Source organism: Juglans microcarpa x Juglans regia, chromosome 1S, assembly GCF_004785595.1.
Source record: "Juglans microcarpa x Juglans regia isolate MS1-56 chromosome 1S, Jm3101_v1.0, whole genome shotgun sequence".
NCBI classification, from domain to species: domain Eukaryota; kingdom Viridiplantae; phylum Streptophyta; class Magnoliopsida; order Fagales; family Juglandaceae; genus Juglans; species Juglans microcarpa x Juglans regia.
In genome coordinates this window covers 922,091-929,095 of record NC_054595.1, presented here as the reverse complement: position 1 = coordinate 929,095, position 7,005 = coordinate 922,091, and the positions used below count along the sequence as shown (strand labels likewise).

Genomic DNA, 7,005 nt, shown 5'->3' with positions numbered 1-7,005 from the left:
TTTAAATCAAGTTCTGTTATGTTAGGAGTGTGGAAGGTAGATGTGCTCTCAGCATTGGTTTGCAAGTAAGATTTTTATGTAATAAATTGATGTGAAACTATGCCACCCAATTTAATAACCGGTAATGATCGACTTTCAGAACTGAAACTATGCAGTGTGCACCGACCCGATATACATTGGATCCCCTCAATTTACCAATTTGGTCACACATGCCTACTGTAAAGTGGAAATTTGGACCAACGCAAACTTGAGAGGTGGAATTCCTTCGCAATCTCAGCTCCTCATTACTAATGGGAAAAGTGAAGTCAAATACCACTTAACAAGGGTCCCATTACCAAAAAGTCGCACCGTCCTCAGTCCTCACACCTTGGCCACCCAAACCTTCCATTCCCCTTATATGAAGGCCGTTAGCTTATGCAACTTGAGATTCCCAAAAAATCTCCTCTCTTCTCCATCCTTTGGTTGAGAGAATATAAATGAAACTGAAAGAGACATCAAACATGGGCTTCCTGGAAAACAGACCCAGACCATCACCAATGAGACAGTGTTTGATGCTGGTTCTGCTGGTCTTGATGTTCGTGGTGTTCACACAGCCGAGTCTGGTTCATGGTCGAGCCCTTGGAGCAGAGATGAAGAAGGGCATGGATGATCATCCTGAGGCTGTTGATGGCGGTGTAATCATTGGAGATGCTTCGTTTTCTAGCGCTGCCAACAGGATTGGTGGTCGGGTTTTTGTGAGGGACGAAGGCATTCCGTTGGCCTCTGGACCTAGCAGGAAAGGCTCTGGTCACTAACCATCTTGCTTACAATTTTCCTATGTTTGTCTTCTTGTGTCATATTGTTAGTTATAAATAACGCATTTTCGAACTTCACACGAGGCATTTATCTTTCTTTCTTCTTCTTTTTTTCTTTTTTTGCATTGATTCTATCAGACATTAGTGAGCTGATTATTTTTAATGAAACAGAAACATAACTGCAACTTGTCCAAAAAAATTCATGGAAGCTAATCCCTAACATGTCGCTTTGAAACTTGCCAAGTTATGTTGTTATGACTGTATAAGTTGGCACCATGTTGAAAATTTACCCAAATCATAGGAAACTTTCAGTCTTTTTGGTGCAGTCTACATACTTGAAAACCAAAGTTAACTGCTCCAAAATAGAAGGGCTAACTTCCATGCATTCATGGAGAGCGGCACCTTCTGAGGCTGGGTGGGATAGTTCATAGGTAGAAGCCAGTACATAGTAGGTCAGTAATACAGATTCTTTCAACTCTTAACATAGATAACTAATGATAAGAAAGATAACAGAGATGATGAAAATACGTATTCTTTCCTTTACCTATGAACATATAACTGAGTGTGATGCATGTACCAACGTATCTAAATGATTATATCTCAAAGCAATCATATCAGGTGAGAACAAGCAAATCCCACCCATACAGCAAGCCCGATAATACTTCAGTTGAAAGTGCACGATGTAACAGATCCACAAGATTCGTAGCAGTTATAATATAATAGGTTTTGGCTTTGGTCCAATTCTAACTAAACCGGTTGAATAGGATACATATCCCATACAAGTAAATAATTATGTCAGCATTTTGTAAATAATTATGCAGCAAGGAATGATACCTAACCTTGGAAGCCAATGAATTGAGTCTGTTAACCTTATTAGCATAACACTTCAAAATAGCTCTAACAACACGCCACTCCACACTAATGGTAAACAAGGCATCACTTCAAAATACACTTGAAGCTTCGTAGATATAAGGAAGAATGGAAATCAAAATGACAGGACAATATTCCAAAGCAGTTGATGAGATTATCTGGCACCATCAATCCTAAGCTGAGAGAACACTCCACCATCTGTTGTATCCAAACCCTTGACCCTTTGCTTCCCATGGACACATTATCATCTCCCCCCAATCTGGGATGCTTTTAGAAGGCAAATGCTGAATAGTAGGCAAAGGTAACTCCAAAAGAGCATTTGTTCCAGTGTCCTCATGCGGCTCTCTATGCACCGCAGTTTGATGAAGCTGCAGTGCATATTCCAAGTCCCACAGCACATCAAGCATAGTAGGCCTGCTAGCTCCATCACCCTTCAAACACTTCTCAGCTGTTTCGCCAAACTTTCTCAATGAATAAGGGTTAATTTCTCCACTAAAGAGGGATCAATAATCTTTTCAAGTTGTCCTTTGTTTTGCCAAAACACCCCCCATTCAGCTAGGTTCACCTCCTCCCTGTTGGGTGAGTTAATGATAGCTGGTCTAGCACAAAGCACTTCAAGAAGTACCACACCAAAGGAGTAGACATCAGATTTGTCTGTGAATTGAAGAGATCTAAAATATTCGGGATCCATATAGCCAAAGCTACCTTTTATGCCAACACTGACATGGTCTGGATCGAGAAGACCTGATCTTGAAAGACCAAAATCAGCAACTTTAGCCACGTAATGTTCATTCAGCAAGATGTTTGCTGACTTAACATCACGGTGAATGATTCCCCCATTTGAAAATGAGTGAAGGTAATGAAGGCCCTTAGCCGAGCCAATACAAATTTCAAGCCGTTGCTTCCAAGACAACTTAGATCTCTTAGATGGTCCCTCAGAGTCAGAGTTGTCATTTGAATGATAGATATGATCTCTCAGACTCCCATTTTCCATGAATTCATACACCAATATCATCTCTGACTTTTCTTCGCAATATCCGTACAAAGAAACAAGATGGCGATGACGAATTTTCGACAAGACCAATACTTCTGTTTCGAATTCCGGAAGTCCCTGGCCATGTTTTGGATCACTTCGTTTGACTGCCACAGTCATGCCACTCCGAAGATACCCCTATAAACTTTCCCAAAGCCACCCTCACCTATCAATAATTTGGTGTCAAAGTTATGAGTGGCATCTAGTATCTCAAGAAGAGGCATCTTCAACTTTAAGTTCAAATTACGAACAGGGAGGCACATGACGTCCCCTTACCAGGACTTCCTTTTCCATGAAAAAATGGCAATAAGCCCACTTCATCACCATGATTTGCTTTATTGCATTTTAAACCCATCAAGAACAGCAGTACTACCAAAATGAAGACAAACGCCAGACCACAAACGGTACCAACTATAACATGAAGGGTTTTCTTTTCCTTACTGCCAGAAGGTAACAAACTTGCTTCCTTCATAAACTCCATTATCTCCACCCCATTCAGGTAGGCTGTTCTATATATTGAATCCTGATTAGGCCCTACACTTATATTCATGGATCCCGAATCATCTGAATTAACCACCAAATCGTAATACAATGGAGCTGCCCTCATTAGACTTATGTTAAGCGTATCTATCATTTCGCTGATCTTTCCGTCAAAGTAGAGATTGAAGTAGATTTTATCAGAATTCTGGCTGACAATATCGCAAAAGTGCAGCCTAACCAGATGTGTGGCACTCCTACTCACTTCAAAACGCCAAGTTATGTTAGGAGAATCTGATAATCCCCCGTTGTAATCCAAATTCAATTCTCTGCAGGTCTTGTAGACGAGATCTGGGGCACTGTAATTATTTGCTCCATTAATAAGATATAAAAGCGTATCTTCATAAGGAACACAGGTTTTTGCAAACCCTGTAGAGAGTAAATAATCTTCATCTGTTATCCAATTCCTCCACTGTGTGTCATTAGTCTCTTGACCTCCAACATTGACCCTGTGAATCGTATGTAGAACCTGAGAACGGACACCATGGTACCTATCATTTTTCCCGGATTACCTCGAGGAAGATCATCCGAGACGAATTCCTGATCTGGAAGAAGAAATACTTCAATGGCACTTACGAAAGCAAAAGATTTTCTCCGAGGATTAAAGTGGATGTTGAACTTGCTTCCATTGATAGTGAGCAAGTATTCCTTAATCACAGGCGCTTTAGTAATGCTTTTAACACCAAAATTTGACAACAGTGAAAAATTAGAAGCTGAAACATCGAATCGGGCACCAGCCAGATTAACCCTCCCGGACACAAACGGAAAGAAATGGATGCGTACATAATGAAAGCCAATATCGATGATATCAAACTCAAATGAAGATCGGTTTGTGAATATTCTTGCAGTTTGATAAAGAGACGAATTTTGTGATGATTCGGTGGCAACGATAATAGAGCTTGGTCCAACTGAGAAAGACCCAGAATTCAGATCACCGAGGAAGCTCCGACCGCCGACAGTTATGTTGGACTTTGACCCACAATTGATGAAGTACTTATTTGGAAGAGTATAAGCTGGTGAGAGAAACAGACAAAAGAGAGGGAAAAGAACCTTAAAGAAATGAAGCTTTTCCATTAAAATCGTTAGGAATAGCCTCTCTCTCTCTCTCTCTCTCTCTCTCAGTAGGAAACTGGAAGTGAACCTGATCAGAGTGTATAGAGAGGATTCTCCAATGGATGACAATACTTTAAATTTAGAGACGTGGAAGAAAGAATTTTTATATTCTGTTATATTAAAATTTCAAATTGCATAATGGACTTTTAAATTACTTTTAAACTTTAAAATTTACCAAATTATATCTGCTATAGATATTTTCATCTTCCTTTCATGGAAAAAGAGTCGTCATTTCCACGGAAGAAGTCTTCCCTGTTTCAAGTCGTCGACTCGTCAAGCTGGGAAAAGAGTATTGTGCACTCCAGGACCTACTCTAAAGAAAGTGTGCTCTCTAGAATCAGAACTGGATTAATTCGAAAAGGTAGAAGCAATACGACAAGGCCCGTTTGGAAGTTAAGATTGAACTGATTCACTTCAGTTTAATTTTAAGTTGAGTATAACATTTAAATATTTTATTTTTAAATTATTAAATTCATCTCAATTCAAAACTTCTTTACATGTGAGATTTATAATTTTTTTTCAATTCGCAGGACCCATAATATTTTTTAAATTTTTATAAATATATCTAAACTCATCTTAACATCTAAACACATCTAAATTCATTTTAGATAGATCTTATAAAACTCACTATACAATCTCAACTCACTATTATTTATAAAAAATAAAATTTATTTAAATTCAACTCAACACATCATTCAAACGAGACTTTAGTCTTACTCGGTGTTGTATTGCTAATTCCTGGCTTTAGATTTATCCCCTTTTTCCTCCTATATGGCAAAAGATTTAAAACAGAGTGAGTCAGACTAAAAATCAATGATTCAAAAGCTAGCTCTTTTTGTCCATCTCTATCACCATTATCATCAAGTCAAGGTCTTCTCAAATAATGGCACGGCGGTGATTAGTACCTGCTATAAGAACTTGCTATTACTAAGCGTAATAAAAAGGGCACCGTAATGGACACCCCTTCTCATTCTCTTGGGAGTTATGAGTCTTGATGGCTGATCCTTGATAACCAACAGTTACACTCAGAGAGTCTATTACGTATAGCCTCTCCCCTTTAGACGTCTTCAATGGGCAGAGAAGAGACCACTGGCCAGTGGCCACTGCGTGGAAAAGGAGAAGGGTATTATCCTCCCAAGAGTCATCTTTAACAGGATTTCCAGGAAAGGAACTGGAATTTAATAGCACGTTCATTGAAAAAAATAAAACATAGAATTAGCACGTTCAAAAAAACACAAAAATGCATTTTTGTTTTGTTTATGTTAGTCAATTTAGGAAACTTTAAAATCAATGATATTCTTAGTATACTAATAAATAGATTTTTTTTCTCATATTTATATTTGCGGCATGCTCTTTGACGCGTTGTAGCTCTATTTTTTTTTTAATCTAAAAACTCTTAGGCCCGGTTTGTATTCATAACCCATCTCATTTTATCTCAACTCATCTCAACTTATCTCATTACTATTCACTACTATTCAGTAACTTTAACTCATAAATCTCACCACTATTCACAACCCATCTCAACTCATCTTTAAATCCAAACGATACCTTAATATTTTGCTACACAAACATTCTCAATAACTAGTTGAACATAATTCGTAAGATGTGAAGTTGATTATAGAACTATCTAAACATGATATTTTGTTATCACAAATATATAGTAACATATTAATTAATATAGATCAAAGAAGAAAGAAAATTATATTGAAAAGAAATGAAAGTGTCTCAAATATTTAAAATTCCATATTGCATAATGGAGTTTAAAATTACTTTTAAACTTTAATTTTACCAATTATATATGCTATAGATATCTTCATCATCCTTTCATGGAAAAAGAGTCAATGCCATTTCCACGGGAAGAAGTCTTCTCTGTTTTTATGGAGGGTGCACTCGTGTTGGTATTGGTTTCATTAAAGTTATTTTTAAAATTTAGCTAAAAGTATATGTTTTGTATAAAACCAAAATCATTTAAGATATAACCCCACATTAGATTAGCCAAAATAATAATTTTTTTAATTTTTTTTCATATTTTACAACTACACTAACCATATATTAATTAATAATTTAATAACTCAATATTTTATCCAACATCCCAATGTGAAAGGTAAAGACTTTGAGGATAAACTATCTCACACAGTAATGATAGAGTAGAGCTTGTATTATATATACGCTTATAGTTGACTTACAAGAAAGGAAATAAATACAAAGAAGGTAAGAAACATATATATGGTAAGCTATAGTTGTACATTCCTAAACTAAAAATGAACATGAATGAAATGAGCGCATGTCAGGGGCTAATATTTTGCTGATTGATCTTATCATCCCCTCTCAAACGAAGCCGCAAATCAAGACAGAGGCTGAGTTTGGATCGAATGGTTTGTATTTGGAGGTTTTGCTGAAGAAGAGTTACCTTGATGGAAGCCACGTCCCTTTGAATTGAACGTCTGGTTGTTCTTCTTGTATTTATTATTTTTCTGAGTGAAATAGGCCATTTGAGGAGGAGGTGCATCCAGTTTGTTACGCTCAGTGTAGCTCTTGAGCAAGGTAACGAGAATATAATGGCATTGGCGGACGCATCATTGTAGTGGTGAAGACTTGGTACTCCTTGCCGAGACCATTAAGAAGCCACCACGATTTTTTATGATCGGAGACTGGCTT

General features: G+C 37.4%; 1 pseudogene; it reads right to left on the bottom strand.

Moving 5' to 3' along the window:
* Positions 1 to 1,649: 1,649 nt before the first annotated feature.
* On the bottom strand, positions 1,650 to 4,383 carry LOC121247876 (annotated as a pseudogene).
* Between the last annotated feature and the right edge of the window lie 2,622 nt (positions 4,384 to 7,005).